The following is a 25,303-nucleotide window of genomic DNA, read 5'->3' as shown; positions in this document are numbered from 1 at the left end:
TCCTAAGGTAATGGCTTCTTCGCTTTACGCCATTTCAACTTACAAAATGTTTCATGCTCTACTTTCGGATAGCGGGGGAATCCTGTACACTACTATATCCTGTAGTGCTGATGACCTAAATGTTCAGGCAGGTGGACCGTGTCGGCCTCTTATCCAAGCTTTGAATGAGACTTTTTCTGCAAGAGTGTAAGTGGCTGGCAGCCAAGGTCTTCCATGCACACACACCGGAAGTATACTCATTGCAACACCCTAGGAGATCAATTACATTGCCAAAGCTTTTCTAGATCAAAGCCTGGTTCAGAATTCACAAAGCACACTCCACTGTAGACAGGACTCCTGGTAAGGTCAGCCCCCCATAGCCTGGCATGAGTGTCTCAGGGGAATAATGTAAGATGCACAAGAAAATTCTATTGGGCCAATGTGGCTATTGGTCCCCTCATCACTCCCACAATAAAGCCTGAAATCCCCACCATCAGGTGCCCCCTTTGGTTTCTAGCATTCTCTTGCTCGCTCGCGCTCTCTCTCTCTCTCTCTCTCTCTCTCTCAAAGGCTTCTGTTGGGATACATTTGTGTCACACAGGAAGGATCACCTGAATTGACTAGCTCATCTGTCCAGATCACACAGGTCTGCTCATTACACCAGCTGCAGGCTCCTAGGGGAATCAGAAAGGCCCGGGATTGTTGGCTTGTTTATGGCTCCACTACACTGTAAATTCCTTAAGGGAGAGGAATTGTGTCTTTCCTGGGCTCCACTGTATACCCAGCACCTCCCTTAGTGCCTGGAACACAAGCCCACAATCAATATGTATTGGATAAACGGTTAATGGTAGACAGCCCTGGGGCTGGGAGTTAGGGCCTGGTTTCCAGTCCTAGCTCTGCCCCAAGTCTACACGTCTATTCATGCTTCTCTAGGGGCCTGGGCCCTCATTCCAAATGAGGATGTGGGCCTCTGAGATCTAGGATCAAATCCAGGAGTCCTGCACAGCTGGGTCTGTTTGGCCCATCTTGCGATTTTACACTTTTGTAACCATCTAAAAAACTGGGAGATTTCGTATACAAACTCAGATCTCTGGTTTTTCTTTCATAATGGAAGCTTTGGCAACTTTGAGTACACACTGCACATGGCGGCGAAGGGCCAGAAAATAGTAAGGGCTGCACCACAGGGTGGAGCCTAAAATTGCCCGGCCTCCGCAGTCCCAGTGTGGCCCCTGCACCAAGGCCAAAGGTCAGCTATTTACGATCACATGAGTCTGTTTCTTTTCTTTTAGGAAATAAATGTCTATAAAGATAGACCGAGAGGGTCATGTTTTAAAAAACATTTAGAGAGAGCACATTCCTTTGCAGGAGTGAACTTAATCCCCACATAGTTAATAATACATCCATCACGCATGCAGCATCACTATAGATGCCAGGTGCCATTCTAAGCACACTACCTTTATTTCACCCATTCAGTCCTAGATACTACGACTATCCAAATTTTTAAAAAGAAGGAACAGAGAAACAGAAAGGTTCAGTAATTTGTCCAAGATAACACAGCCAGTAAGCAGCCTCTAAGCCCGGAATTCAGGCAGCCTGCATGCACCAATCACACGCCACTGCCACATGCTTTTGAGCTGAAAGAACCCAGCCTAACTCACGCCCAGACTTTTGCACTCACCTGTTAACCAATTTAGTCTCCTCTGCTTCCCCACCCTTTTTCAGAAAGGGAAACTGAGACCCACAGATGGGAAGTAATTTTTTTTTCCCAAAAAATTCATTTAAAAATTTGGGACAGGACAAAGGCCAGAAACCAAGCCTGCCAACTTCCAGCACTGCTCTTTTTTCTAACACCAGGATGTTTAATCCTGGAGCCTAGACTGGAGATAAATTCTCATGCAGCTTCTTTAGGAACCACGAAACCTGAGTCATTTTAAAGAGTCCCACTCACTACCTTGTAAAATGTGATGCTACATAACCAGGCTTGAGGCTCAGATACCCGAGGAAACAAGCCCAAATACAGACGGGTGTCCAGTGGTGGCTTGTGCATGGGTGTCTCCTGGCAGACAGGTGACTCCCAGTGAACTCCTGGTACCCTGCGCCAAGATGCCTGAGAAAGGGGGATATGTAACAAATCCAGTTACCTGAGCCCAGGCTCAAGATGGAAAGAGCCAAGATGACCCAGAGGAACAACCAAAGATACTAAGAGTGCATCTCACATCACCAGTTTACTGGCACTTCTAAAATAATAAGATGCATGTGCTTCCCTTTTGATAATCTCTAAAATATACCATCCACTGTTCCCATTTCCCCATATCCTGGAGGAAGAGGAAGCCTAGGCAAAAGGTTCTAGAAATCCTCTACATGAGGTGGATCTCAGAGACTGTCTTATTGGGAAGGCACCTATAATCTATAAATCTACAAGGTAGGTATGGAGCTCCTTAGCACACTATCAATTTAATATCAGAATGTATTATTTTTACTATGATTACTGATGTTAGCAACAATGGATGTTGCCATTTTTTAAAATTTTATTTTATATTATAGTTGATTTACAATGTTATTTTAGTTTCAGGTGTACAGAAAAGTGATTCATTTATACACATACACATATCCATTCTTTTCCAGATTACTTCCCATATAGGTTATTACAGAATACTAAGTAGAGTTTCCTGTGCTATACAGTAGGTCCTTGTTTATTATCTATTTTACGTATAGTAGTGTATATCTGTTAATCCCAAACTCCTAATTCATCCCTCCCCACCACGTTTCCTCTTTGGTAACCATAAGTTTGTTTTCAAAGTCTGTGAGTCTATTTCTGTTTTCTAAGTTCATTTGTATCATTTTTTTTAGATTCCACATATAAGTGATATCATATGATATTTGTCTTTCTCTGTCTTCACTTAGTATGATAATGTCTAGGTCCATCCATGTTGCTGCAAATGGCATTATTTCATTCATTTTTATGGCTGGGTAATATTCCATTGTCTATATACACCACATCTTCTTCAGCCATTCCTCTGTCGATGGACATCTAGGTTGTGGATGTTGCCATTACATGGCTGTGTACTACTTGCTAAGCACAGTGTGGAAAGCCTTACTTGCTCTAACCTACTAATCAGCATAACTATGCCATGAAGTAGGTACTACTGTTACCCTCCTGTAACTGATGAGGAAACAGACAGTCTGAAGGGTTAGATGACATGCCCCAAGTTCCACAGCTAGGAAGCAGCAGGAGCAAGGTCAGCAATTAAAACACAGGGCTTCCAGGCTTCCCTGGTGGCGCAGTGGTTGAGAGTCCGCCTGCCGATGCAGGGGACAAGGGTTCGTGCCCCCGTCTGGGAGGATCCCACATGCCGTGGAGCAGCTGGGCCCGTGAGCCATGGCCGCTGAGCCTGCGCGTCCGGAGCCTGTGCTCCGCGACGGGAGAAGCCACAACAGTGATAGGCCTGCGTACCGCAAAAAAAAAAAAAAAAAAAAAAAAAAAAACCCGGGGCTTCCAATAACCCACGCAACCCTACCTCCTTCCAGAAATCTAACTGGTCCTATTCAAGTAGTGGGATGTTTTTTGAGTTCTGTTGTTCAACCAGTCAAGACTGCATGAGCTTATCACCAAAACCCATTTCTTAAGGCCGCTTCAGGGTGTCAAGAGCTCCATGGGGTCACTCAGGCTCTGCCCATCCACTGTGACACCCAGAATGCCAGCCGAAAGTCAATGGGTATCACGGTGAATAGCTGGGGCGAAAAGAAAACTTGTCGCTCTCCAGTGCTTGTTAGCATGAAAATAACCATGCATTTCCCACTGTTTGGGTGGCAGAGTTACAAGGGTCAGCCAAAGAGATGGCATCACAATGTAGTTCACCAAGTGAGTCATCAGGACGAGAATATCAATTTATTTGAGCAGACATGTGTTGAGAGAATTCATCCAATGTAAAGAGGTAGCTGATTTAAACTGCCTCCAAAAAGTACCACCTACTTGACAATCTCTCCTAAAGCTCATCTGGTGCCCAGGGTTTACGGGGCAGGAAAAGGGCTGAGAGAAAGGAAGGGAGAGGGAAAAGCTACAGTATTTGCTTTAGAATATTTGTTTTAAAGACATACGTTTCAAAATTGGAAAGCCCGCTCCAGTTACTTTGACTGAAACTTGCTCCCTGGAATCCTAAGAGAGGGCAGGCCACCTCTAGTCATATCCCTTGTGGGTCTTGCAATATTTCCACCCCAATTTTGCATCAGGAGAGGCCAAGTGAAAAATGCAGCAATATGATGAAACGGCTCCTTTGCAAACATTGTGAAAAGATTTATCCTCCCAAGGTAGAGTCTAACCAAGTGGTTTGCTCACTGTGGGACAGCAAAGAGATGAAAGCAAGTCTTCAGATTTGCATATAGTATAAGAAAGCATCTTTATTTTCCCATCAGCTTGCACTCGCCTGACCTAGAATCTGTGCTGGTGTGGGAGTGTGCACTAAAGGGTTTACTCAGCAGGCCTGGGGTCCCCAAACCTTGCACACTCCAAAGAAAACACTGACCCTTGACCACACCCTGGGAGACAAACTCTGAACCCTTGGAATACCCTACGTGATAAGAGTGTCTTTGTATACCTGAGACAGTGGACCATGACAAACAATTTATGCTGACACTGCGATTTACAGTGAACAGCTGTTTTTGTTTGCCTGGGGCCCTGAGCCATGCCAAATCAGTTGGACCTTTAGAAGGGCAGATCCTGGAGGCTGAGTTGCTAAACGTCATCAGTCGGACACTCCATGTCTAGGTGACTGGTCGCCAGTACAATTCCTGGACATCAAGTCTCGGTGAGCTTCCCTGGTTGGCAACACTTAGCACATCTGTCACTGTTGTTGGGAGAATTAGTGCTGTCTGTGCAACTCCACTGGGAGAACACAACTGTAAGCTTGGGTCTGGTTTCTCCCGGACTCTGCCCTCTATGTCTTTTTCCTTTTTCCTGGGTAATAATGTGCATCCTTTCCTGACTGGGAGTATAACATCTTTTCTGAGTTCTGTGAGTCCTGTTTGAAAATCATCAAACAGGAAGGTGGTTTTGGAGATACCCAACCCAGGCAGGGAGGGAGAGGGGGGGGGGATAGGAGGAAGGGAGGCAGGAAGAAAGAAAGAAAGGAAGGGAGGGAGAGAGGGATGGAAGGAAGGAAAAAGGGAGGAAGGGAGGAAAGGAAGGAGGGAAGGGGGAGGGAGGGAAGGAATAAAATGAAACAAGAAGAAAAAAAGCCAAGGAATTGTTCTAGTGCCAAATTTCTTGCTCTTTGGGCTCAAAGTAACAGCAGGAAAGAAAATACCACGTATACAAGAGCCTCGAAAGACATAGAAAACATAAAAATCAGAGGCTGTCCCTGCAACACCCAGGGCATCAATGAAGATTCTATCATGCCGTCATTGAGACTGCTTTGTCTAACTGTTACCCCAGTACAACGACTAACCTCCACCATTGAGAAATCGTAACTCTTCCCTTCTGATGAAAACATTCCATTTCAGAAATAAAATAAAGTTTTCAAAAGTGATCTGGAAGAGACTTAAATAGATTACAGCATTAAATAATACTTTTCTTTCTTTTTGTGGTCAAACAAGAGGATAAAATGGATTGCTGCCTATTTCTGTACTGCCAGGGAAATTGTACAACCACGTTGAATGCTCTGGCAAAGCCGAGGGGATACGCTCCATGCCTGGACCCAATACTAGAAACTCAGGCCTCCATTCATACTCTTAACCCTTCTCAATTCATTGAAAACCACTTCAAGCAAAAATCATTTGAAAGAAATTACCTCTGAGTATTACACCATGAGCAGTGAAAAATGTCCCACCCGACATTCGATGGTCCCGAAGCAATAAAATTTTTGCTGAAGAGCAAGATGTAATAAGTCAGGGAAAAGAAGTCCCCATGACAACAAAAGGGGAAAGGAAATGCGTGACAATCTGAGGCTTCAAGTCTCTCACAATACAAGGCATCACTAACTTGTACTTGGAAATCTGTCTTTGGGATTGAAATCCCAGAAAGTAACTTCCTCTCTATCGTTTCTCTGCCTGCCCAGGTGGTATCGTTAAACCGAACTACACTTCATCAAAAGAGGATGGAAATCCAGGCACTCGGATGGAACCTGCATTCTATTCCATGCTTTACCACATCTCCCAAATCAAAATGATGCAGGTGTGCTATGGAGTTGATAGCAAGAGTGGGATTTTGGAGGGTTCAATACACACATATGTAGAAGTTGTAGCCAGAGAAGGAAACCACAGGATTTCACACCATGAGATGCCTGGGGTCATTTCCCAAACACTGTTCCATTTCTTTTTTTTTTTTCTAATTTTATGTTATTTTTATTTAATCACAATTATTTTTTTTAAGGTGGAAAAAGGTATGGGCCAAGAAAGAAAAACAGCAATAGTTTCAGAGTCGACACATCTTAAATTATACTTGGTCTCTTCTCTAATACATATTATCTGAAGGAACACTGCCAATTAGTCAGTCAAAGTTTTATGCAGGACTTCCCTGGTGATGCAGTGGTTAAGAATACGCCTGCCAATGCAGGGGACACGGGTTCGAGCCCTGCCCCGGGGAAGATCCCACATGCTGAGGAGCAACTAAGCCTGTGCGCCACAACTACTGAGCCTGTGCTCTAGAGCCTGTGAGCCACAACTACTGAGCCTGCATGCCACAACTAGTGAAGCCCGCACCTAGAGCCTATGCTCTGCAACAAGAGAAGCCACCACCATGAGAAGCCCACACACTGCAACAAAGAGTAGCCCCCGCTCACCACAACTAGAGAAAGCCGGTGTGCAGCAACGAAGACCCAGCACAGCAAAAAATTAATTAATTAATTAATTTTTAAAAAGAAAGCTTTATGCAATGGTTTGCTTTTTTTGTTTTTTAAGCCTACAGCACCCGGTATTCCCAGGTGGTCTCCCATCCAAGTACTAACCAGGCCTACCCTGCCTAGCTTCTGAGATCAGATGAGATCGAGTGCACTCAGGGTGTTATGGCTGTAGAGTACAATGGTTTGCTTTTATAATAGGTGCACTTTTTAAAAACTGAACTATAGTTGATTTACAATATTGTGTTAGTTTCAGGTGTACAGCAAAGTGATTCAGATAGATAGATAGATTGATTGATTGATTCAGGTTATTTTCCATTAGAGGTTAAGACAAGATATTGGATATAGTTCCCGGTGCTATACAGTAAAACTTTATTGTTATCTATTTTAATATATAGTAGTACATATCTGTTAATCCCATACTCCTTATTTATACCTCCCCCCTTTCCCCTTTGTTTTCTATGTCTGTGAGTACGTTTTTGTTTTGTAAATAAGTTCATTTGTATTATTTTTTAGATGCCACATATACATGATATCATATAATAGTTGTCTTTCTCTGAGTCCCATTTCTTTTTCAGGAAAAGATCCCAGGAAAAAACTCCTAATTTCCCTACTTAATTCCTTGGTTTGCTGCTCCCAGCCTGGCTGCTCAGTGGGGCCTCACCTCTCCAGACTCTTCCTTCATGTCCCCTCAAAACCCATAGGATTAAAACTTCTTAAGGGTTTACTAGTTAACAATACTGAGAACAGAAGACACAAAGAAACAAACACTGGAGATTCTCCTAGAATCTTGGTTTGTACATCCACTTCCCCACTGAGTCTCTGAGTCCTTATTCCTGAAGGTGTTGTTGCTATGGCCCTCCCGACCCTGCACAGCCCAGATACCTTCTTAATTCCCACTGACACTTTCCTAACAGGAGGTCTCTCCTACCAGAATATCATCATAACAAGAAACAGCTTTCAGTTAACCAGGATCTACCAAGGGGCAGCCATCAGGCTAGGCACTTGATATAATTGATCTCCTTTAACCCAATCAACAGCCCTATGACAAAGGTATTATACTTTTCACTTTTTAGATGAAAAAATAAAGTTCAGAGAAGTCAAGCAATTAGCCCAAGGTCACAGAGCTAGGATTTGGCAATCTTGTGATTGGACCCTGAATATAAAATCTACTGAAAATCTAATGAAAACAGAAGAGTAGTTAATTCAGGTGATAAGTGGTGTGAAGTGTATAATGCACATTCCCAGGGTCTCCACATGGAGCCAAACCTTCTCTCTTCAAGCTCACCCCATTGTTTCCATAAGGTCTGTAATGCTGAATTCAGATATACTGACTTTATCATAGTAAAGTGTGTGGACCAGAGGGCAGACAGCAGAAGCAAGAAGAACTACAGTCCTGCAGCCTGTGGAACAAAAACCACATTCACAGAAAGATAGACAAGATGAAAAGGCAGAGGGCTATGTACCAGATTAAGCAACAAGATAAAACCCCAGAAAAACAACTAAATGACATGGAGATAGGCAACCTTCCAGAAAAAGAATTCAGAATGATAGTGAAGATGATCCAGGACCTTGGAAAAACAATGGAGGCAAAGATAGAGAAGATGTAAGAAACATTTAACAAAGACCTAGAAGAATTAAAGAACAAACAAACAGAGATGAACAACACAATAACTGAAATGAAAAACACACTAGAAGGAATCAATAGCAGAATAACTGAGGCAGAACAACGGATAAGTGACCTGCAAGACAGAACGGTGGAATTCACTGCTATGGAACAGAATAAAGAAAAAAGAATGAAAAGAAATGAAGACAGCCTAAGAGACCTCTGGGACAACATTAAATGGAAGAACATTCACATTATAGGGGTCCCAGAAGGAGAAGAGAGAGAGAAAGGACCAGAGAAAATATTTGAAGAGATTGTATTCAAAAACGTCCCCAACATGTGAAAGGAAATAGCCATCCAAGTACAGGAAGTGCAGAGAGTCCCATACAGGATAAACCCAAGGAGAAACACGCGGAGACACATAGTAATCAAATTGGCAAAAATTAAAGACAAAGAAAAATTACTGAAAGCAGCAAGGGAAAAACAATAAGTAACATACAAGGGAACTTTCATAAGCTTAACAAGTGATTTCTCAGCAGGAACTCTACAAGCCAGAGGGAGTGGCATGACATATTTAAAGTAATGAAAGGGAAGAACATACAACCAAGATTACTCTACCTGGCAAGAATCTCATTTGGATTCGACGGAAAAATCAAAAGCTTTACAGACAAGCAAAAGCTAAGAGAATTAAGCAACACCAAACCAGCTCTACAACAAATACTAAAGGAACTTCCCTAAGTGTTCTTAGAGAAGAAACACAAGAGAAGAAAAGGACCGACAGAAACAAACCCCAAACAATTAAGAAAATGGTAACAGGAACATACAAATAGATAATTACCTTAATTAAAAATGAATGGATTAAATGCTCCAATCAAAAGACACAGGCTCAGGCTTCCCTGGTGTGCAGTAGTTGAGAGTCCACCTGCCGATGCAGGGGACACGGGTTCGTGCCCCGGTCTGGGAAGATCCCACATGCCACGGAGCGGCTGGGCGCTGAGCCTGCGCGTCCAGAGCCTGTGCTCCGCAACGGGAGAGGCCACAACAATGAGAGGCCCGTGTATCACACACACACAAAAAGACACAGGCTCCCTGAATGGATACAAAAACAAGACCCATAGATACGCTGTCTACAAGAGATCCACTTCAACCTAGGGACACATACAGACTGAAAGTGAGGGGATGGAAAAAGATATTCCACGCAAATGGAAATCAAAAGAAAGCTGGAGTAGCAATACTCATATCAGATAAAATAGACTTTAAAATAAAGAATGTTACAAAAGACAAGGAAGAACATTACATAATGATCAAGGGATCAATCCAAGAAGATTAACAATTATAAATATATATACACCCAACACAGGAACACCTCAATATATAAGGCAAATGCTAACAGCTATAAAAGAAGAAATCAACAGTAACACAACAATAGTGGGGGACTTACACCTCACTTACACCAATGGACAGATCATCCAAACACAAAATTACTAAGGAAAAACAAGCTTTAAATGACACAAAAGACCAGATAGATTTAATCGATATTTATAGAACATTCCATCCAAAACCAGCAGATTACACTTTCTTCTCCAGGGTGCACGGAACATTCTCCAGGATAGAGCACATCTTGGGTCACAAATCAAGGCTCAGTAAATTTAAGAAAACAGAAATTATATCAAGCATCATTTCTGACCACAATACTATGAGATTAGAAATCAATTACAGGGAAAAAATTGTAAAAAACACAAACACACGGAGGCTAAACAATACATTACTAACTAACCAATAGACAACTGAAGAACTCAAAGAGGAAATCAAAAAATACCTAGAGACAAATGACAATGAAAACACAATGATCCAAAAACTATGGGATGCATCAAAAGCAGTTCTAAGAGGGAAGTTCATAGCAATACAAGCCTAACTCAAGAAACAAGAAAAATCTCAAAAAACAATCTAACCTTACACCTAAAGGAACTAGAGAAAGAAGAACAAACAAAACCCAAAGTTAGCAGAAGGAAAGAAATCATAAAGATCAGATTAGAAATAAATGATATAGAAACAAAGAAAACAATAGCAAAGATCAATAAAACTGAAAGCTGGTTCTTTGAGAAGAGAAACAAAATTGATAAACCATTAGCCAGACTCATCAAGAAAAAGAGGGAGAGGACTCAAATCAATTAAATTAGAAATGAAAAGGGGAAGTTACAACAGACACTGCAGAAATACAAAGCATCCTAATAGATTCCTAAAAGCAACTCTATGCCAATAAAGTGGGCAATCTGGAAGAAATGGACAAATTCTTAGAAAGGTATGACCTCCCAAGACTGAACCAGGAAGAAATAGAAAATATGAATAGACCAATCACAAGTATGTGATTAAAATCTTCCAACAAACAGAAGTTCAGGACCAGATGGCTTCACAGGTGAATTCTATCAAACATTTAGAAAAGAGCTCACACCCATCATTCTCAAACTCTTCCAAAACATTGCAGAGGAAGGAAGACTCCCAAACTCATTCTATGAGGCCACCATCACCCTTATACCAACATCAGACAAAGATACCACAAAAAAAGAAAATTACAGACCAATATCACTGATGAATATAGATACAAAAATCCTCATCAAAATACTAGCAAATAGAATCCAACAGCACATTAAAAGAATCATACACCATGATCAAGTGGGATTTATCCCAGGGATGCAAAGATTCTTCAATATATGCAAATCAATCAATGTGATACAACACATTAACAAATTGAAGAATAAAAACCATATGATCATCTCAATAGATGCAGAAAAAGCTTTTGACAAAATTCAACACCCAGTTATGATAAAAACTCTCCAGAAGGTTGGCATAGAGGGAACCTAACTCAATATAATAAAGGCCATATATGACAAACCCACAACCAACGTCATTCTCAATGGTGAAAAACTGAAAGCATTTCCTCTAAGATCAGGAAAAATACAAGGATGTCCAGTCTCACCCCTATTATTCAACATAGTTTTGGAAGTCCTGGCCACAGGAATCAGAGAAGAAAAAGAAATAAAAAAGAACACAAATTGGAAAAGAAGAAGGAAAACTGTCACTGTTTGCAGATGACATGATACTACACATAGAGAATCCAAAAGATGCCAGCAGAAAACTACTAGAGCTAATCAATGAATTTGGTAAAGTTGCAGGATACAAAATTAATGCACAGAAACATCTTGTATTCCTATACACTAATGATGAAAAATCTGAAAAAGAAATTAAGGAAACACTCCCATTTACCACTGCAAGGAAAAGAATAAAATACTTAGGAATAAACCTACCTAGGGAGACAAAAGACTTGTATGCAGAAAACAGTAAGACACTGATAAAAGAAGTTAAAGATGATACCAACAGATGGAGAGATATACCATGTTCTTGGATTGGAAGAATCAATACTGTGAAAATGACCATACTACCCAAAGCAATCTACAGATTCAATGCAATCCATATGAAATTACCAATGGCATTTTTTATGGAACTAGGACAAAAAAACCTTAAAATTTGTATGGAGACACAAAAGACCACGAATAGGCAAAGCAGTCTTGAGGGAAAAAAACGGAGATGGAGGAATTAGACTCCCTGACTTCAGACTATATTACAAAGCTACAGTAACCAAGACAATATAGTACTGGCACAAAAACAGAAACATAGATCAATGGAACAAGACAGAAAGCCCAGAAATAAACCCACGCACCTATGGTCAACTAATCTATGACAAAGGAGGCAAGGATATACAATGCAGAAAAGACAGTCTCTTCAATAAGTGGTGCTGGGAAAACTGTACAGCTACATGTAAAAGAATGAAATTAGAACACTCCTTAACACCATACACAGAAAAACTCAAAATGGATTAGAGAACTAAATGTAAGACCAGAATTCACAATTTGTATGGAAACACAAAAGACCCCGAATAGCCAAAGCAATCTTGAGAACGAAAAATGGAGCTGGAGGAATCAGGCTCCCTAACTTCAGACTATACTACGAGGCTACAGTAATCAAGACAGTATGGTACTGGCACAAAAACAGAAATATAGATCAATGGAACAGGATAGAAAGCCCAGAGATAAACCCACACACATATGGTCACGTTATCTTTGATAAAGGAGGGAAGGATATACAGTGGAGAAAACACAGCCTCTTCAATAAGTGGTGCTGGGAAAACTGGACAGCTACATGTAAAAGTATGAAATTAGAACACTCCCTAACACCACACACAAAATTAAACTCAAAATGGGTTAAAGAACAAAATGTAAGGCCAGACACTATCAAACTCTTAGAGGAAAACATAGGCAGAACACTCTATCACATAAATCACAGCAAGATCCTTTTTGACCCATCTCCTAGAGAAATGGAAATAAAAACAAAAATAAACAAATGGGACCTAATGAAACTTAAAAGCTTTTGCACAGCAAAGGATACCATAAACAAGACCAAAAGACAACCCTCAGAATGGGAGAAAATATTTGCAAATGAAGCAACTGACAAAGGATTAATATCTAAAATTTATAAGCAACTCATGCAGCTCAATAACAAAAAAACAAACAACCCAATCCAAAAATGGGCAGCAGAACTAAATAGACATTTCTCCAAAGAAGATATACAGATTGCCAACAAACACATGAAAGAATGCTCAACATCATTAATCATTAGAGAAATGCAAATCAAAAGTACAATGAGATATCATCTCACACCGGTCAGATTGGCCATCATCAAAAACTCTAGAAACAATAAATGCTGGAGAGGGTGTGGAGAAAAGGGAACCCTCTTGCACTGCTGGTGGGAATGTAAATTGATACAGCCACTATGGAGAACAGTATGGAGGCTCCTTAAAAAACTAAAAATAGAACTACCATACGACCCAGCAATCCCACTACTGGGCATATACCCTGAGAAAACCATAATTCAAAAAGAGTCATATACCACAATGTTCATTGAAGCTCTATTTACGATAGCCAGGACATGGAAGCAACCTAAGTGTCCATCAACAGATGAATGGATAAAGAAGATGTGGCACATATATACAATGGAATATTACTCAGCCATAAAAAGAAATGAAACTGAGTTATTTGTAATGAGGTGGATAGACCTGGAGTCTGTCATACAGAGTGATGTAAGTCAAAAGGAGAAAAACAAATACCGTATGCTAACACATATATATGGAATCTAAGAAAAAAAATGTCATCAAGAGATTAGTGGTAGGACGGGAATAAAACACAGACTTACTAGAGCATGGACTTGAGGATATGGGGAGGGGAAAGGGTAAGCTGTGACGAAGTGAGAGAGTGGCAGGGACATATATACAGTACCAAATGTAAATTAGATAGCTAGTGGGAAGCTGCCGCATAGCACAGGGAGATCAGCTCGGTGCTCTGTGACCACCTAGAGGGGTGGGATAGGGAGGGTGGGAGAGAGGGTGACTCAAGAGGGAAGAGATATGGGAACATATGTATATGTATAACTGATGCACTTTGTTGTAAAGGAAAAACTAACACACTATTGTAAAACCGTTATACTCCAATAAAGATGTTTAAAAAATAAATAAATAAAAAAAATAAAATGGATAACTAATAAGAACCTGCTGTATAAAAAAAAAATTAAAATAAATAAATAAATAAATAAAGTGTGTGCACGCGCTTCTTGGCGCACACATGTGTTTTTTGCCAGTTACAGTCTTCCATAAAACACTTGCATGATCAGCAAGCCCAGAAGCCAATCATAATTCTAGTCATGAGGTGTACCAACGGGCATAATTCAGCTTTGAAGAGGCTCCCTCTAAATGGATTAAGTATGACTGAATGATACAGGTTCTCCCTGGGTGTAAATGGGGTGGTAGTGTACAGGCATTCTGGGAAGTGGAGTTAATTCTTTCCAAGTGTCTATTCAATCCCCAAGGGATCTCCTCCACCCTGGGAGGACTCAGCTCAAAATTGTCAATCAGGGGAGGAAGGGAGGGGGAAGGGATGGATTGGGAGTTTGGGATTAGTAGGTGCAAACTATTATATATAGAATGGATAACCAACAAGGACCTACTGTAGAGCACAGGGAACCATATTCAATATCCTGTGATAAACCATAATGAAAGAGTATGAAAAAGAATGTATATATGTGTATAACTGAATCACTCTGCTGTACAGTAGAATTTAACACAACATTGTAAATCTACTTCAAAAAAATAAATTTTTTTAAAAACTCTCAATCAGAAACAACACAGTATCAGTATAAGACAGTTGAGGTGTTTTCTGATGGGTATTTTTCTAAAATACCTTAGGCACTTGCTAATCTTTACTTTTTTCCATTATCTATTTTAATTGAAGTAATACACTCAGAGGATTTTAGAAAAAGAGATGTGCACGCTGTCAAGGATTTATACCAGACGCCTCTCTGCAGCTTGTTTTTTCTCATCAACAACAGATCTTGGAGTTTTTTCCACGTCTATATGCACAGTGCTGTCTCATTCTTTTAAACAACTGCACTGTATTCCTTCTGTGGGTAAGCCATAACTTACACAACCAGTCTCGTACTGAGGTACACTTAGGTGGTTTCCAATCTTTTGCCATTAAAAATAAAACAACTCGTACACACCTTTCTGTTGGACAATTAAGATTTCTCCAAACTGAACAGAGAGTAGTACTGTTCTCAACGCAGGCACAAACTCTTACAGAGATGCTATGATCCAACTCAAAAGTAAGGACAACAAGTAAGACATAAACTGGACCAACAGAGAGCAGGGACATCTGAAACAAAATCTGTCCTGAAAATTGCACAATGCATGATTACTGCATCTATACTCTTTCTGAGAGAATCAGAGGGTCCAGGGCCAAGGACAATGGAGAGATCCACAGGATCTAAAGAGCACTGTGCAATGTTCAAAATAAGCAGTTCTTTTTGGCAGTGTACACGAGAAATATAAATGCTACACCTCACCTGCGGAGCACACCGCATGGGACATTAACATAATACAATTTAGACACAATAGCAATCTTCAGTCATAGAGCAGACTTCCATCACTGCCAAAAACATTTCTCCCCTCACTGTTGAATGCTGCTGTGAATTTCATCTGTGATAACTCAAAGAATGTAGTTTTTATGTGTGAGGGCAGGGAGAACTGGGCATCCCCAGACACAGGAAGCAAGAGTGTAAATATTTATATAAGCTTCCTGGAGGGAAATTCAGCAATGTATACCAAAAGCTTTAAAAATCATGCTCACCACTCACCTTTTTGACCCAGTAATTATATGCCCATGTATGCCCTGGAATTCACCCTAAGAAACTGTGTGTGTGTGTGTGTGTGTGTGTGTGTGTGTGTGTGTTCTGTACCCATTTGTTCACTGCAATGTTTTAGGACCAGAGAAACACTGGAAGCAAAGTAAATGTCCACCTGTAGGGTATCAGTTAAATACATTATAATGTATTCATACCATATAATGAAAACTACACAGCCAATAAAATTCATGTGTTAAAGGAGTAGTTTGAAAGCTGTGGGTCACAAATCATTAATGACTCATGAAACCAGTTTTTGTGGGCCATGGACAGCTTTTTATTTTTATTTTATTTTATTTTATTTTTTTTGGACAGCTTTTTAAATAGAAGAATATCAGAGTGCATCACACAAAGTAAGTGTCAGTATGGTTTCATGAAACTTTTTTAAATGCATGTGTGTTTTCTGGGTCAACATATAAAATGTACTTCTTACTTTAGGATATAGTAAAAAAAAAAAAAAAAAAAAAAGAAAGAAAACCACTGTGGCAACAGAACATTCACTAATATGGAAATACGTCAACATTCTACATTTAAGTGGGGGAGAAAAGGTTAAAAATTATATAGTATAATCCCAAATTTGAGATAATACCAACAATAAAATATGTACGTGCATATGTGCACAGAAAGGAAACATTCTCTGGATAGTAGTATTATGGGTAAAGGTAATTTTTCTCTATTTTCCCTACATGCTTCTGGTATTTCTCTAAATGTCCGATAATTTCTGCGTATTATGTTAATAAACAGAAAAATAACAGAGGCTATTTTCAAATATGGTTTTGGTAAGTATGTTAAGTATTTTAAGATGCTCCAAAAATGAGTCAAGGGTGACAATAAATGAATGAGGTGACCAGGCAATCATTCCACCCTCTGACACCCTCCTATGAAAACTCTTCCTTCAGAAATGTTGCATATCAACACATTGCGACAAGCAGCATGGTCCTATAAGAAGGTGCACAGGAGGAATTCCCTGGTGGCGCAGTGGTTGAGAATCCACCTGCCGATGCAGGGGACACGGGTTCGTGCCCCGGTCCGGGAAGATCATCCCACATGCCGCGGAGCGGCTGGGCCCGTGAGCCATGGCCGCTGAGCCTGCGTGTCCGGAGCCTGTGCTCCGCAACGGAAGAGCACACAACAGTGAGGGGCCCGCGCACCGCAAAAAAAAAAAAAAAGGCGCACAGGAAAAGTAAAATATAGTAGTTCAGAACTGAAAGTATTCTTATTCTGTATCACAGAGTATACACAAGGGACTGTTGTTTCTATTAAAAAAGAAAGGAAGGAGGGAAGGAACAGAAATAATGGAAGGGAAGAGTGAAAAGAAAAAGTACCAAAAATATCTGATATGTTAAAAAAAAAAAAAAAAAGACAGAGAAAGAAAGCTTGTCTTTAATACATAGCAGCAAAAAAAATTGGACAAAGCTTTCATTTTATGACTAGAGGTTTCAGCCAGCCAATGTCATCCTGAAGTTATTAAATTTTAAAATGCCCAGGAACTCAATAAACCCTTTTTTAATTCATAATGAGTTAATGAAGTGGCCAATGACCTGACCTCTTTTCAAACCGGATGAGGGATTTGATAAGTCAGTGCTAATTCAGGTTCAGGGGATCACTTCACTGTTAGGAAAACATTGTTACATTTTTTTTTTTTTCCCGAGGAAGGGGCTTTAGTATAGAAGCATGATCATTAGTGATGCTATTTAATCTTCTGTTCACCTCAGTGGTACCCCAGTGAGGCACATAACTAATAAAATTACTCAATGTTAAACAAGGAAATGGCAGCTTTTCTGTATGAATTCCATTTCTTCACTTTCCAAATCTTTCTCAAGTAGAGATGGGACCCTGTCCTCCAAATGTTTATATTCTGTTTGGGGAGACAATGGCAACTCCTGGATTTCTATTTAAGTAGGTGATGTAGAGGTTTAGGCGGCTTGGAAGAGAATGCTTGCTGATGGAAATGATTGGTGATAAGACTTAAAACCACCCTTTCTATTGTCACTCAGACGAAACATAAATAACAAGATATGAAGAATATTGGGAAAAGAGCGCGCTAACTCAGGAAGAGTAAAATCACTTCTAGGCTGAAGGAGAAAAGCATTTGAACCTCACCAGTTATATTTTGGGAATAAAAGGTACAAAATTGTTAGACAGGTGGACAAACCCATCCTTTTGGATGCTACTGTGAAAATCTGGAGCCAAACTAAGGTTGATCACGTATGATTTCCAAAGAGTATATTGGTCAAATTTATATCACTTTTTTCAAATCTTCTGATTTATTTGTGTATCCCTAGCATCCTGCAAAGCACTGAGGAGAGCAGACAGTTATAAAGTAATTATCCAATATTAGATAAATAGTTACTTGATTTTTTAGTGGAATCCAATAAGGATTTGAGGAAAGAAACATAGATGCTTAAGGAGAACAACTGGTATACCAAAGGCACATGGATTAATTTGTCTATACTGATAGATAACTGACTTCTCATTTTAAAAAATCTCCACATTATCTGCTTTGCTTTATTAGTATTTATTTTCCAGAGCTTTGCATGTGTATCTCATTTAATCCTTGTAACTAACCTATAAAGTACATACTATTACTATCTCCATTTTACAGATGAGGAAACTGAGTCACAGATCAGTTTAGTAACTCATTCAAGGCCACACAACCAGCAGGTCCCACAGCCCATACTCATAGCCAAGCAGTTGGCTCCAAAGCCCATGTTACCCTAGTGCCCCCTATTTCCGAAGCACTCTAAACATTTGGCAGATGGTATCTTATTCTTTCTCCCAAAACCACTTGAAATCGCTTTTTAAAATAATGTGACCTTCCCCAAGTCACTGTATGCCCTTGCTGGCTACTGTCTGAGAGACCAAGGTAATTTCCCACAAGGCCAGATTTATTCCTCACTAGCTGAAAAGCCAAGCAAATGAAACAAAAGGAAAATGAGGGGTTCTTTGGGCACATTGTGTGTTGGACGTAAACAAAGAAAATGGTTTTAATAAAGGGATGGCAAGTGAGAACATGTATCGGTCACCTGGTACCTTGGTAGACCAGATAACCGTCCTCATGGAGTCTCAGAGACATGAAGGAGGAAGTGCCCTTATGTCCTGGGTTTTGTACCTTCCGAGATCCGATAGAGGTCTGCAAGTTTTAATGAAAACAATGTGCACTGTAGGGTGCCGAAGGTAGCAGGCTAATTTTAGGGTGGAGTTGGCTGGTTAGTTTTACTCTCCAAAAAGTCTGGTTATGTCAACCCACTCCCAGTAGAGTCCCCCTGACAGTTACCTAATAAACTCGAATTTCCCACTGCCAAAACATAACGCTGACAACAAAGGGTCTTTCTTCAGCATTGAAGAAAACTGAGTGCATTAAGGAAATCTGGTCACAAAAGAACAAGGAGACATATAAAAGCTCCTCCACGTCTTCCATGCCTTCCTTCCAGCTTGATGTTTCTTGTCAAAAGAAGGAAAACTCTCAGTATAAATATGCATTTGAATCATAAAACAAATCCACCCAGTACTTCTGCAGAAAAAGAGAGAAGTAAAAAGAGGCTCCAGGACAAACATCTAAGTAAAAAATATAAAGTGCTTTTACCCCCTCATCTCACGATGTGCCTGTCTCTTCCACTCTCCTCTTGCACCGAGCAGTACGTACACTTTACAGAGAATGCCAGCTACAATCCAACAGATGCCACTGTGAACATGGAGGAGAAAATGGCCAGGAACAGCCTCTCGAGGGCTGTCTGCACAAAAAATACACTGACCGGCTTTGATTTTCAGTGCCACGGTCAACTCGACCAGCCCATGTGTGAGCAAAGGAACTTGTTCCTGCCGTAACCTGGGTCAGGGGAGCTGGGAATGCTAAATTCATTTAGATGAGATTTGTGAAAAATATTACTTTGAGTGAAAGAAGGGTATCTCTCATTGCTATGCAGACATGTATTGTCAGGGGGAAGAAAAGCAAAAAAGACTAAGGTTAGCCCATATAAGACAGTCCTTCAAGGGCTTCCCTGGTGGCGCAGTGGTTGAGAGTCCACCTGCCGATGCAGGGGACACGGGTTCGTGCCCCGGTCCGGGAAGATCCCACATGCCATGGAGCGGGTGGGCCTGTGAGCCATGGCCGCTGAAACTGCGCGTCCGGAGCCTGTGCTCCGCAACGGGAGAGGCCACAACGGTGAGAGGCCCGCGTACCGCACACACACAAAAAAGATAGTCCTTCGAGGCAACCCTCAATCCCGAATATGAGTGTGCCTCGGGGATCAGCACGGTTAGACTGCAGTTAACCCCTTCTCTGTAATAATCCACACTGAAGTCACCTTTAAAGAGAATCATGTCATGTCACCATCAGATGTGTATGTATCACATCTCTCTCCTCCAAGCCTTCACATATTCTGTTCTTTATGCCCAACACCCTTCCCTCACCACTGACCCTTAGCTTAAATGGCTAACCCCTCCAAGTCCCCTACTTCTCAGCTTACGTGTCACTTCCCTTGTTTTATCTACAAATGTGCCTGGCAGATAGTAGTGAATGAACAGATTTTTTAGAATAAATGAATAGGACCCATTTGTGGCCAGTGGGTGTAGAGGAAATATACCAGGGTCTTCTAGAAGGAATTTTCTCCCTAATAAAAGGCAAGAGCTGCCTGAAGAATAAGCCTTTTTGTCACTTTTCCTCCCTTCCTTCTTTGCATACTCTCATGCAAGAACATAATCCCTAAAGCTGCAGCAGCCATCTCCAGATCAAGACGTAACAACCCACAGTTCAAAATCCAACAGGCTAACACGGCAGAATGGAAGGATGTCAACAGCTTGAACCCTTCATAGCCTGGTAAACTGCTCACTCTATCCTGGAACCACCCATCTGGATTTCTTGCTAAGTGAAATCTAAATATCCTAAGCCACTGTTCATTAGGTTTTCTCTCGCTTACAGCCAAAAGCATTCAGACTGACATATTCTGCACTTATTAACCTAAATTGTGATTGGCATTTGCTTGTCTGTCTTCCCACCTAGACTGTGAGTTCCAGAAGAATGAAAGTATCCTGTTGTTTACCTTCTTCCTGGCATGCAGCAAACAATGGGACGCCTTAAACATCTGTTAAACGAGAGACTCATTTCCCTCACACCTGCCTCCCCCAGTTCCCAAGAACTAAAACTCGATGCTGACCCATTTCTATCCTTCTGAACTTTTAGAGGTATCTTTGATGTTAGATCTGGCACCTCTCAGTTCTCAGAACGCTATGACACATCTTTAAAAGTCAACTCTTTTTCAAGCTTTCTCTAAGTCAAATGGATATTTTTCAGACTTCAATTTAGAAAATCTCTTAGTGACATTCAACATGGTCGATCACTCCTTCCTTTTTAAAAACCATAGTGCCATAAAACTGATTTGCTTTCTTTTTTCTTGAAGTAATATTGATTTACAGAATGGAAGAAAATATTAGCAAATGATAAGACTGACAAGGGGTTAATAGCCAAAATATACAAGAAGCTCATACGGCTCAATAAAAAACAAAAACAAACAAAAAAAAAACCAAACAACCCAATCAAAAAAAAAATGGGCAGAAGACCTGAATAGACATTTTTCTAAAGAAGACATACAAATGGCTAACAAGCACAAGAAAAGATGCTCAATATCGCTAATCATGAGAGAAATGCAAATCAAAACAACAATGAGGTATCACCTCACACCTGTCAGAATGGCCATCATCAAAAAGTCTACAAATAACAACTGTTGGCAAGGATGTGGAGAAAAGGGAACTCTGTGCACTGTTGGTGGGAATGTAAATTGGTGCAGCCACCATGGAAAACAGTATGGAAATTCCTCAAAACACTAAAAAATAGAACTATCATATGACCCAGCAATTCTGCTCCTGGGTATATACCCAGAAAAAACAAAAACACGAATTCAAAAAGATATATGCACCACAATGTTCTTAGCAGCACTATTCACAACTGCTTTCTTATTGTCCTCTACACTTTTCTCTTTTACAAGCTCAGCTTTATGTACTCTGCACCCAATTTCAAAGCCTAATGCTAAGCCTTCCTTTCTTGCTACCATACACTTGCTCACAATCATTATTGACCATGGCTTCAATTATCACTTTATGTTGGTAAGTCCCAAAGTTATATCTCCTAGCCCTGTCCTCTCCTCTGAGCTCAGCTACATACATCTAACTACCTATTTGATATATATATATATCAAATATACATATATATAGTCTCAAAACAATATACATATAAACAACATATATAAACATATATATATAAATAATATATATATGTCTCAAAACCATCTGAAATTCAACGTTTTTGAAACTGAACTTACTATCCTCCCTGACTCATCAGCATCCAGATGAAGGTATCAGAAACCTACCTCAAGCTGACTTAGGGCACTAAAGGAAATGTATTGGCTCAAGAAACCAGAAAGCTCTTGGACAGAGGTGGTCTCAGGCACACATGAATTCAGGAATTTAAACAATGAAATAAGGTCTCTCTTGCCATCTCTCATCTCTGTTAATCTCCATCTAACTCCTTTCTCTCTCACTGCACACCAGCTTTCTCCACAGGTAGGAAACATCTCCACAGGTAGAAGCATCTGTAGGACTCCATCCTTCCTGCTCCAAGACCCCAAAGGTAAGCCCCCTTTGCCTTCACCTCCAACATCCCACAAAAAAGAATCTCACTGTGCAAACCTTGGTCACTAAGCCAATGCCTGTTACAGCCAGGGGAGGTGAGTTTTCCTGAAGGGAAATCTAACCCAAACTCAGATGATTGGATTAACAGTTCTTCAACAAAAGAGAGCACAGGGTTTTCTGGACAAGTTAACTGAGTAGATGTCCTGCAGCTACCCCAAGCCAGCTCTTCTCCTTGTGGTCACTGTCTTGGCAAGTAAAGCCATCCTTCTCCCATCCACTTATACAAGCCAGAAACCCGGGAGTTCCTGAAGACTTCCCTCACTCTCATCCCCCAAAGGCAAGCCAGCACCATATCCTTTCAATTTTGCCTCCCAAATGTCATTTAACATCATCCACTTCATTCCATCCTCACTGCCATCTCCCTAGTCTAAGCCACCAGAAACTTCTCCTAGACTATATTAAGAACCTCCTACAGGTACTTACTCTCATCTCCCCAGTCCATATCCTATGTAGCAACCAGGCTGATCATTTCAAAGTGTGAACCTGACCCTGTCCCTTGTCTGTTGAAACCATTAGACAGCCCTCCATCTCTCTTGAGGATAAAACCCCACATCTTTAACATGTCCTGCAGTTCCCCATAGCTATCTCCTCTCCAGTTCCATTCTAAGCCACGCCTCTCTCTCTTACTGAGTTCCAGCACCGTGGGTCTTTAGTTCTTCCAATATGCCAGCCGTCTTCCTGACATGAGGTCTTTACATGTCCTGTTTCCTCTGCTTGGATTGCTACCCTCCCCAACATACACACACACACACACACACACACACACACACACACACACACTCACACTTTCACCTCCTACTCAACCTTCAGATCTCTTCTCAAATGCCACTTATTTAGGAGAGTTTCCTCAACTCTCCAAACCTCTAATAGGTTACAGCTCTTGCTAGATGTTCAAGCCGCACCCCCTTCACTACAGTCTCTTACAGCGCTGGACACTGTTCTTTCACAGTATTCATTCTACTCATCATTTTAACTTTATTTACATTGACTGAGTATGTCGTCCTTCTCCATTGAAAGGCAAGTGCCACAAGGCCAAGAATCAACTGCTTTTACTTACCTCTGTGTCCCCAGCCCCAAGCACAGTGCCTGGCACATTGGGAGGCAATCAATATGGAACGAGAAATAAATGTCTGAATCATTTCTGGAAAGGACAGAGATTAAAAGTACAAGTGGTGGGGCTTCCCTTGTGGCGCAGTGGTTGAGAGTCCGCCTGACAATGCAGGGGACGCGGGTTCGTGCCCCGGTCCGGGAGGATCCCACGTGCCGCGGAGCGGCTGGGCCCGTGAGCCATGGCTGCTAAGCCTGCGCGTCCGGAGCCTGTGCTCCGCAACGGGAGAGGCCACAACAGTGAGAGGCCCACGTATTGCAAAAAAAAAAAAAAAAAAAAGTACAAGTTGTGGAGTCAAGCAGGTTAAAATCTTGGGCCCACAGGGACTTCCCTGGTGGTCCAGTGGCTAAGACTCCACACTCCCAATGCAGGGGGCCCGGGTTCGGTCCCTGGTCAGGGAACTAAACCTCTCATGTCGCAACTATGGGTTCCCATGCTGCAACTAAAGATCCCGCTTGCTGCAACTAAGACAGGCGCAGCCAAATAAATAAATACATATTTTTTAAAAATAAAATAAAAACAAATAAATAAAGTCTTGGGCCCATAGAAATACAAGGTGTGTCACCTTGGACACATCACTTAGAATTTCCCTTCTTTAAGTTTCAATTTCCTCATCTGTAAAATACGGACAGGAGTAAGGATTCATAAGATGACCTTTTTAGGTGGGTTTTTTTTACACTTCAGACAATGTCCAGAACACAGAAAGCAGATGTATCCATTACAATTAAGTTTATCTGAGAACAACTAAAGCCCAAAATAGTATGACTGAAGCAACACAGAAAGGTATATCCCTCTCTTACCCAGAGGTTTCCATCGGGCTCATTCCGTCCTGCTGTTTCTTCAGTCTCGAGATGACGCTCTCTCCACAAAGCACCAAATTACTGTTGAACTTCAACTCTCACACTCACATTCTCATCGACAGCAAAGAGCATCCTTGTAAGGACCTCTCTCAGAAGTCGTCCCCAGCATCTGCTCTCAAACCCCGCAGGCCCGAACTTAACCTTGTCAAGCCACATCAAGCAGGAGGAAGGCCGGGAAACACAGTCTTTATTTCAGACTGTCATGTGCCCAACAAAAACTGAGAGACGAATAGTAGGCTCTTTTACAGCAAGGCAGTGAAAGGAAAATTCTCACACGGAAAGTGGACATTTTATGCCAAGCAGTGCCTCCATAAAAGATGATATGGGCAAATGAGATTGTAGAAGCACCCTCCGCAGAAACGCATCCGTCACAGTAACAGGAACATAAATGCATCCGGTGGATTTTAAAGAAAACCACCACCATCATCCCATATGTGAACTTCCTAAACCCCTGGGTCCTGGGCTCCCGCAGAGGTTCGTCCCATGGTCCTCACTTAGGCCTGCCTCGATCTTTTCTCTCTGAATGATGCAAAATGCTTACAGGTGCCAGGCGGGACTTCTCAGGGTGCCCTGGGGCAGTCCTTTGCCTGCAGAATCCCTCCAGGGCAGGTCACCTACAGGAGGACTGTGGCATTGCTTACCTGACCCATTGAAGGCCTTCCCAACCTGTCGCCGCTAACCACCAACTCAGAAATCCAATCCTGCTTTACAGCTAAATCAATCCTGTCACTGCAATTAAATTCGTTTGGGAAAAGTTAAAAAAGGAATCTTTGGCCTCACTGTGAATTCTCAAGTCTGATAGAAAAAGAATGATTCTGCCGCAGTTCAAAGAGAGAAAGGAAGTGTTTTACTCTGTCCCCCTTCATACAGAAGGGAAAGGGGCATTGATTGTTATTTTGATACTAGAAACTAAACTCTAAAGATCATCCGAGAAGGATAATCATAT

At 41.2% G+C, this 25,303-nt stretch overlaps 1 protein-coding gene and 1 pseudogene across 1 annotated transcript in view; both read right to left on the bottom strand.

Annotated features, from left to right (window-relative positions):
- Positions 1–25,303, bottom strand: part of HS3ST4 (heparan sulfate-glucosamine 3-sulfotransferase 4) — a 384,984-nt gene that overhangs the window by 338,185 nt on the left and 21,496 nt on the right. The window lies entirely within an intron of this gene.
- Positions 6,872–6,989, bottom strand: LOC131741920 (5S ribosomal RNA; annotated as a pseudogene).

This window comes from Kogia breviceps, chromosome 14, assembly GCF_026419965.1.
Source record: "Kogia breviceps isolate mKogBre1 chromosome 14, mKogBre1 haplotype 1, whole genome shotgun sequence".
NCBI lineage: Eukaryota > Metazoa > Chordata > Mammalia > Artiodactyla > Physeteridae > Kogia > Kogia breviceps.
This window is presented reverse-complemented; position numbering and strand designations above follow the sequence as displayed.